The sequence below is a fragment of the Paroedura picta genome, chromosome 5, assembly GCF_049243985.1.
Source record: "Paroedura picta isolate Pp20150507F chromosome 5, Ppicta_v3.0, whole genome shotgun sequence".
NCBI lineage: Eukaryota > Metazoa > Chordata > Lepidosauria > Squamata > Gekkonidae > Paroedura > Paroedura picta.
Window position 1 is genome coordinate 20880365 of NC_135373.1, and position 9846 is coordinate 20890210.

The window sequence follows — 9846 nt, forward strand, 5'->3', positions numbered from 1 at the left end:
GTGGACAGACAGGCAAGCCAGTTGAAGGAGAAGGCACACTCCTCCTCCCAAGTCCTTACTAGAAATATATGATGTGGGACAGATATTTAAATTTGTGAAACATTTATCAGGTGATATGACCATATATAGTCACATTGACCTGCGCCTCCCCCCAATGGCCAATGATTGGCTTGGAGGGGGTGGGAAGGGGAGGGGCCCTGGGTGGGCGTGTCCACAGCTCTGCTTCCCCACCATTTCCTGCATGCCACTTCTGGGGTTTCTTGAAGCCTGAAGAATGTTTCATGGGTTTCTCAATGGCAAAAGAAGTTAAGAAAGGCTGACATAACCCCATGCTTTCTGGTCCTTTTTCTCATCCAGTCAAATACTTCTGCTCCCAGCTACCTTTTCCAGGGAGAAAATGGCTGTCTTTTCTTCTCCCCATTTCCACCACCCGTGGGGGAAAAATCTGTTCAGTGAGGATTATTTTGAGCTGAAAAAGGAATGTGGATGAGGGTTTACGCACCGGCACCCTCAGCCTCCCATGAAGTCAGGTTGCAGCCCCAGTTTTAGTTTTAAAAAATGTAGAGGGCGGTGGGAATCACAGAATTCCAGAAGTCCGCATAACCTGTAGTTAAAAGCTCGACAGAGGCACACCCTGTGCGGTGATTCATGCAGAAGAGTTTTCGGTTCTAATGCTGGGAAGAAAAGAGTTGTGCAGTGACTCTCAGAGGTTGGGATAAACTCAGCCGGCCTAGGGGAAGTCGTCCTCTTGGAAGGGGGGGTTTCTGCTCTTCTCTTTCCGCACTGAAATTCCCCTTACTGACTCCTTGGAAAAGGGTTCAACAGATGTCGAAAGGAGGACAGCTGGACGCAAGACACCATCAAATCACCTCGAATTTGGGAAGATTTTAACCAGGCTGGGCATGACGGATTTCCTTTCAGGTATCCCTTTATCCTCCCCCTCTTCATAGAGATGTCTACTGTTAGAATTGCCAAACTCCAGGGTTGCCAGCTCTGGGCTGGGAAATACCTGAAGAGGTTGGGGGTGGAACTGGGAACGGGCAGGATTTGGGGCAGGGAAGGCCCTCAGCAGAGTAAAATGCTATGGAGTCCTCCCTCTAAAGCAGCCATTTTCTCCAGAGTCACTGTTCTCTGCCACATGGCGATGAGCTGGAAAATCAGGGGATCCCTATGTCCCACCTGGGGACCGGCAACCCTAGGTGGCCCCAGATATCTCCCAATATTCCAACCAATCTCCAGATGACAGTGATAAGCTTCCCTGGAGAAAATGGCTACTTGAAGGGTGGAGTCTGCGGTATTGCACCCTGGTGTAGTCCCTCCCCTCTCCAAACCCCTCCCCTCCCCAAACCCACCCCTCACAGTCTCCACCCCCAGAATCTCAAGCTGTTTCTCAACCAGGAGCTGGAAACCTTATTGCCCAGGACAGAGAGGGCAAGAACAAATGTTGTTGAAAAAAAAAATCTGCTGCACAGTAAGATAAGGAAGCCATATCATTGTCAGAGCCATTCCGCACAGCGTTAATGTTGCTGAAGTCTTACCATTGTGTAACGCTATTTTTTAACATTACGCATGACGTCGTACACAATCTGCAACACTCCTGCAACACTCCCGCAAAAATTGTTTCTTTGTAGCACTTTTTGGGGAATCCGCAAAAGTGGATTTCCCCCCCCAAAAAACTCCTAGCAAGAATGTCTTGCACCCGAGCTTCCGGCGTCGTGATAGCCATTTCTTTCCCCATAAACCGGCAAAAGCAACGAATAAGCAATGCTTCTTCGGCTGAAATCCTTCCACAAGCATTTGTCTGTAAAGTTTCCGAGCACAATACAGTCCCCTGTTTGACACTGCCCGTAATTTCGGCCAGAAATTGCACCCGGGCGGATTTTTTTAACTGTAAGAGTGTGTAAACGATTAAGCGCCAGCTCCCACACCAGTGAAAAAGGTCTTTCTAATACATTGAATGAACAAATATGCGTTGCTACAGGTTTTTAAAAAAACAGTTTTTAAAGGGAAGCACGAATACAACAGTTCATTGGCTGTTTTTTTTTTTTGATTGACGGCGAGGGGCGGGAGTAAGCGTGGAAAAATATTGCCTCCTTTGTTGCGATTCCAGCGAGACTGTAAACTATGAGAACAGCGCTAGTGGAAGAGCCTTTTTTCTGAGAAAAACGGCTGTGTGCATTACCGAGACCTGCTGCTATTAATTGCAGTGCTTTTCAATAGCGCTCAAATTTAGCTACATTGGTGGTTGTGCTGAATGGCCCTCAGAATGACCTATAGCTCTCCTGCATTTTTTCTCATCATTAAAACCAATGGTCTCCCAAAGCTGCCAGTCCTCAATGAGGCCTGAGATCAATTCCCCTGGAGAAAATGTCTGCTTTCAGTCTATGGCCTTGAACCCGGATGAGGTCCCTCCCTTTCCCAAAATCTGCCCCCACAGGCTCCACCCCCGACATCTCCATGTATTTCCCAACCCAGCCTGAGCAACCTTACACACTGATGTCGTGTCACTTAGATGACAAAGCTGTAAATTCTTTATTACTTCCTCTATTCCCTTCAAAAAGCATCTGCTGCAGGTTGGCAAATACATGGAGATTTGGGGGTGGAGCCTGAGGAGGGTGGGGTAGGGATAGGGATGTGCACCTCGGCTTGGCCCCTCGCCAGAGTCGGCACGTAGAAGGCCTTGGGCTTTGGTGCTCACTGAGGCGTCTGAACCAAGGGGCACATCCCTAGGTTGGGGAGAGGGAGGCACCTTGCAGAGTATTGCAGGGATTCCCATCCAGGGATTGGGATACCCCTAAGGGTCCATGGAGGCACTAAGGGGTTCCTTGGCCTTTCCCCTCCTGCCTTAATGGACTTGGCCACAAACTAGGGAACAACCCGTGTCCAGAGCCAGCTTGGTGTAGTGGTTAGGAGTGCGGACTTCTAATCTGGCATGCTGGGTTCGATTCTGCACTCCCCCAGGTGCAGCCAGATGGGTGACCTTGGGCTTGCCCCAGCACTGATACAGCTGTTCTGACCCAGCAGGAATATTAGGGCTCTCTCAGCCTCACCCACCTCACAGGGTGTCATGCAGGGAGGCGTGGCCATCTGACCAATTCTGAGGCTCCTCGAAGCCTGAGAAATTATTTTAGGGGGCTCCTCCATGGTCCAAAGGTTGAAAAAAGCTGGTCTAATACCATGGGGTCCACCTTCCATGGAATCTATTTCCTCCAGGGGAACAAGTCTCTGTAGCTTGGAGATCCATTGCAATTCCCAGTGATCTCTAGCTGCCACCTGGAGGTTAGTACCCCTAATGCCTCCTGGCCTGCGATGACAGCTAAGCCTCAATGGCCACACCAAAGATGGATGGCCAATCTCATGCTGTTTCCATCCAGAATGGGTTTTAGATCCCAAATAGTCTGACGGGACACTTGGAGAAGCTCCCATTCGATGATTCTATGATTGTAAGCCCTCTTGACACCGGAGGTGGGGGGGGGGGAAATCCTCATTTGGGGCCACACATGCCCTCAGATTTCTGCCCAGCAATGGAATCAGAGCAGGCCAGGGTGTGGCAGATGCACGTGGGTTGGATTCCAGTCCCATTCTGCACTTGTGGGATAATGCATTTCCAATGCCATTTAGATTTTCCTAATTTGCCCAGGAGAATCCAGCTGTAAAAGCACATTGAAACCAATGTGCATCCAAGGGGGGTGGGGTGGGAGGAGGCAGGCTTTCCTTTTGTCTCTGCTGCTTGCTTGGCCCCGGCTTGTAATTATGGTGTGTGCCCATAATAACCGGTCCAGAGGTCTGTCTTTGACCACACTGTGAAAACAACTTTGTGGAGCCAGCAACTCAGAGCAGACAGGTACCAGGGAGGGGAGAAGGCCGAGTTAGTGGCTGTGAGCCGGGACTCAAGACCCACCTTCCCCCACAGGGACTTGGCTTCCCCAGCCCTTTCCTCTCTCTTGCCAACCAGGGCAGGCCAGCTCTTGGTCCCCACACAGGCTGGCTGGCTCCCTGAGGTGGATGGAGACAGTTTTACGCCAGCTTGCATTTGATAGATCTAATTTTTGCAAGTCAGCAGTCCTGCTGGGAAAAGATGGGACCCACATGTCTGTAAGTGATTCCAGGGGCCAGCCAGGTCGTCAGGGGGATGGGCTGTTCCAGGGGTGAAACCAGAGGCACAGGGGGATCTCTGGGTCTGGAATTCTAGAGGATTCTTCAGACTTAATTCCCTGGGGTTGTCAGCTTCAGGTTGGGAAATTCCTGGAAATTAGGGGCTGGAGCCAAGGGAGGGCAGGGTTTGGGGTGGGGAGTGAACTCAGCAGGTTAGAATGCCATAGGCCGACATGGTCAAATTGCAGCTCTCCAGATGTCCATGGACTACAGTTCCCATGAGCCCCTGCTGGCTCACAGAGAGTTTGATTTCGCGCTCCCCCACATGCAGCCAGCTGGGTGACCTCATAGAGTCGGAAGGAACTTTCAGGGTCATCTAGTTCAACCCTCTGCACAATGCAGGAATTCACAACGACCTGCCTACAGTGATCCCAATTTCATTCCCAAATGATCCCCACCACTACCAAAAATCTCCAGAATCCAGCCTGGCCTGGATAAAATTCATCTACCTTCCCACAGCGGCAATTAGCAATTCCCTGGGTATGCAAGGAAGGGCCACAAGAGACAAACACTGGCACATCCCTTCCTGCCCACCCGCCCACAATCTGCCTAAATTCATAAAATCAGCATGTCTGTCAGATGACTCTCTAGCCTCTGCTTAAAACTTCCAAAGAAGGAGAACCCACCACCTCCCAAGGAAGCCTGTTCCACTGAGGAACCACTCTGTCAGGAACTTCTTCTGAATGTTTAGCCAAAAATTCTTTAGAATTAATTTAAACCCATTGGTTCTGGTCTAACTCTCTGGGGCAACAGAAAACAATTCTGTTCCATCTTCTATACGACACCCCCTCAAGTATTTGAAGATGGTTATCACATCACTTCTCAGTCTCCTTCTCTCCAAGCTAAACGGACCAAACTCCCTCAACCTTTCCTCGTACGACTTGGTCTCCAAACCTCTCACCATCTTTGTAGCCCTCCTCTGGACATAATCCAGCTTCTCTAAATCTTTCTTCAGTTGTGGTGCCTCAAACTGAACACAGTACTCTAAGTGAGTTCTAACCAGAGCGGAGTAGAGTGGTAACATCACCTCGTGTGATCTGGACACTATACATCTTTTAATACAGCCCAAAATCCCATTTACCTTTTTAGTTCTGTTAAAGTTGTTCTTCTATTAAAACTGTCCAGTGAATTAATTATGGTAATCTGTTAAACCTATACTTATTGTTAAAATTCTTATTGATATATTAAGACTGTTAGTAATGTACGATGTTCTATGCATCCCATGAAGTTCCTTGTAAACCGCCCTGGGCCATATGGGAGGGCAGTATAAAAATCAATCAATCAATCAATCAATCAATCAATCAATCAATCAATCAATCAATCAATCAATCAATCAATCAATCAATCAAATAAGGGCCCACCTGGAGTCTGGCATCCCTAGAAAAGTGGGGTGCACAAACCAATTCTTCTTTTCCATTCTCCCTCTGCCCTCTGACCTTCCTGGTACGAGGCTGGGTTAGAACAATATTGGTCTGGGATGGAACCCCTTGACCCCTTTGTGGACGGCCCCTCGATGCCTTAGAGAAGGTCCACCCAGCCTGAGCCTGGGAACGCTGGCTCAGCAGCCAGCGGTTGAAGTGTTTATCCTCAGGTCTGGGGCTGATGCTGAACATCCGGGAACTTCCTGGGTTGAGCCAGTTGTTGGAGGTTTTGGTTTATCTAGCTTTGTTTTCTTAATGATAAATCCCCCCTCCCACTTGAATCATTTTTGTAAAAGTTTAAGCTGTCCAAATAACAAAGCCTTGATGGGCGCCCAGCTGCCCCATCCTACTGAAAAGAAACGGGTTTCGTGACTAAGTGCCACTTCCAAGTTTGTGGTCTCCCCGGTGGCCCTGTTTGTGTCTTGAGGCTGGGCAGAGAACCCAAAAACCTTGGCAACCAGTTGCATCTCTAACCACTAGCAGAGCTGACTCCATGATTTTTTGTGTGTTGGGGGGGGGAAGGGGGATGACTTTGGACAAGAAGTCCAGGGTGTGCCGGTTACCCTCTCTCCTAGCCCTTCATTTGCCTTCTCCCTGTAAGCCCGATCCACCCTGGCAGATGGAAGGGATACCAAAACTGCAATTGATTTTTTTTTGCTCATGAAACAATAGCAACTTGAATGGAGTTTTCTGCTGAGGCGGTCCAGTAAGTGAGCTTCAAGTTGAATAAGGATGGGCATGGTGGGACTGCAATTGTCATATGTATTCAGAGTTGCCACATCTCCCTTGGCCACTGGTAGGGGATGGAGGTAGGGCTGCCAGATCTAGAACATAAGAATATAACAGAAGTCAGGTTGGATCAGGAGTAACACTCTGTCACACAGTGGTCAAAACTCAGGTGCCACCAAGAGGTCCACCAGCAGGGCCATAAGAACACATGAGAAGCCATGTTGGGTCAGGCCAATGGCCTATCCAGTCCAATTGTGCCGCAGAGTGACCAAAACCCAGGTGCCATCAAGAGGCCCACTAAAAGTAAAGGTAAAGGTATCCCCTGTGCAAGCACCAAGTCATGTCTGACCCTTGGGGTGACACCCTCTAGTGTTTTCATGGCAGACTCAATATGGGGTGGTTTGCCAGTGCCTTCCCCAGTCATTACCGTTTACCCCCCAGCAAGCTGGGTACTCATTTTACCGACCTCGGAAGGATGGAAGGCTGAGTCAACCTTGAGCCGGCTGCTGGGATGGAACTCCCAGCCTCATGGGCAGACAGCTTCAGACAGCATTTCTGCTGCCTTACCACTCTGCACCACAAGAGGCTCATGAAGAGGCCCACTAGCAGGGCCATAAGAACGTAACTGAGGAAGACCCTTCTCCTTGAGAATGAGTTAAATACCGGGCCTTGTTTTGGTGTTGGCATTTCTGTTTGAGAATAAAGAAGATTATAGAATCATAGAATCATAGAGTTGGAAGGGGCCACACAGGCCATCTAGTCCAACCCCCTGCTCAACGCAGGATCAGCCTCAAGCATCCTAAAGCGTCCAAGAAAAGTGCGTATCCAACCTTTGCTTGAAGACTGCCAGTGAGGGGGAGCTCACCACCTCTTTAGGCAGCTTATTCCACTGTTAGAGATTCTTTGTTTCCATATAGCCATTTCGTCAGCTTTCCTCTCATCCATAATCTCCAGGTAGGGCCTGGGGGTCCTGGAATTACAGCTCATCTCTAGGCCACAGAGATCAGTTCCCCTGGAGAAAATGGCTGTTTGGAAGGCAGACACAGCCTATTTGGAAGGCAGAGGGGAGAATTTTCGGGAGGGCTTCTCCTCGTATCTGAGGTTTGCCAAAGCACCTGCCTTCTGGAGATGTCATTTTCTCCAGGGAAAGTGAGCATGGGAGATATCCAGGACTCACCTGTAGGTTGGCAACCGGGCACACTGTGGAAACTTGCCCTGACCCTCCCTTCCTCCTCAGGCATGGGACATTTGACGGGAACAAATGGCAACCAAAATTACTGCATGGGTCCCCCGTGCCCATGCCACCCACCCACCTCTTCTTTGAGCTGGACGCATGGCGTGGACGCAGTGCTCCCAGGTGTGGAACCATGCATTGCAGCAGTCAAGCCAACGGTGGGTGTTCAAGGCTTGCTCCTGTGCCTTGTGCTGAGGACACACCATGGACCTTCGGGCTGTAGAGCTGAAGGGGGAGGTGGGAGACGGTGGCCCTCAGCTGTGTGTGTGTGTGTGTCTGTGCACACTTCCCAGCCTGCAAAACAGCCTGTTTTCCCTGAGAGGAAATGATCTCTGTCCAGGGGTGGCCAAACTGTGGCTTTCCAGAGGTCCATGGACTACAATTCCCATGAGCCCCTGCTGGCGGGGGCTCATGGGAATTGTAGTCCACGGACCTCTGGCAAGATACAGTTTGGCCACCCTTGTAGCAGGCTGACGATCACCCTTAGGGCTGCTCAGAGAGTTTTCGCTTGTGATAATGAAACCTGCCCCCATTCCTCATCCCTCTTTCCCCGAAGATTGGGGCTGCTACTAGCTTTGAGAGAGTATGAATATGCAGAGAGTGTTAAGCGCCAGGCTGCGTCAATAATAAAACAGTTTTGATTCAGAAGGGAAACAACTAGAGAGAGATCTCCAGTCTAACTGTTGTCTGCAGTCATTCTCCTGTTGTTCAAGTGCTGTCCTGGAGGCAAGCAGGAAGCGTGCTCAAAAAGCAGGACATCTCCTATCGAGCTAATCAGAACATGGGAGGACATAATATGAAAATCCCCAGAAAGTTGTTATCCTACCTAGGCTGAATATAAATATCCTCTGATGCCCCCACAGGACAATATATGCTGAATGACACACCCTGCAGATCTTTCAAATCCCAACATAGTCCTTCGGTGTCCTCCCCATTGACCCCACTCCCTCCTCCTTCACTCCATTTCCCCACTCTCACACGCTGCGGCATCTTTCCCATCAGAGGGATGGGTGCAGTTCTGGGTTGGGAAATACGTGGAGCTTCAGGAAGTGGAGGGTGAGGAGGGTGGGGTTTGAGGAGGAGAGAGACCCCATCGGGGTATAAGGCCATAGGGATGCCAGCCTCCAGGTGGGACCTGGGGATCCCCCTGGAATCACAGTTCATCTCCAGACAACAGAGGTCAGAATTGTCTCCCAGTCTTGGGGAGGTGGTTAGGTTGCCAGCCTCCAGGTGGCACCTGGAGATCTCCCGGTATTACAATGGATCTCCAGACAACCAAGATCCGTTCTCTTGGGGAAAATGGACTCTTTGGGAGGTGGGCTTTGTGGCATTGCACCCCGCTGAGGCCTCTGTCCTCCCTGGGTTGCAATCCCCAATCTCCAAGAGTTTTCCAACCTGCACCTCCCCATTCCCTAATGGTGGCCAGAGGGGACCTGGAATTCTTACCACGGAGCCCCCCCCCCAAAGAAGACGATTCTACAGGTCCCAGACATTGCGTAGGATTGCTCAAGTCAGAAATAGAGTTCTTTGAACAACACTCTCTTTCAATCAATCAATCAATCAATCAATCAATCAATCAATCAGTCAGTCAGTCAGTCAGTCAGTCAATCAATCAATCAATCAATCAGTCAGTTTGCATGCCTGCCATAATGTTGTACGTGCTTTCCGTGTTTCCTTGGAGGATCTGCCAGGGAATTCCAGCCTCTCAGCTCCCCTCTTCTAGATTCCTCCCCTCAGAGCTTGGATCTCTCTCTGTCTCTGTCTCTGTCTCTCTGTCTCTGTCTCTGTCTGTCTGTCTGTCTGTCTGTCTGTCTGTCTGTCTGTCTGTCTGTCTGTCTGTCTGTCTATCTATCTATCTATCTATCTATCTATCTATCTATCTATCTATCTATCTATCTATCTATCTATCTATCTATCTATCTATCTATCTATCTATCTATCTATCTATCGTCGTTCAGACCAAAATTCAAATACACTTGTAAATTAAAAACTGAAGCAGTTCAAAAAGAGAGAAAACAACAATAACAATATAAAAGATTTAAAAGTCTGACATCACAGGAACTTTAAGGTGTTGAAATCAATATTTTAAACACTGGCTTTCGTGTCGCTTCACTCCTGGATCTCCGGTGGGGGGTGGTGGTTGTTCAACAGAAATGCAACCTCTGGGCCAGGCCAGGGACCTTCCTCGACTTCCCACTCCCTTCTCCCTCTGGACTCCTTTAAGTGGATCAGGAGATGGAGCTTGCGGTGAGCCGATCTTCTGGAGTAGGAGATTTGCAGAGTGGAGAGGCATGAAGAAAACAGCAA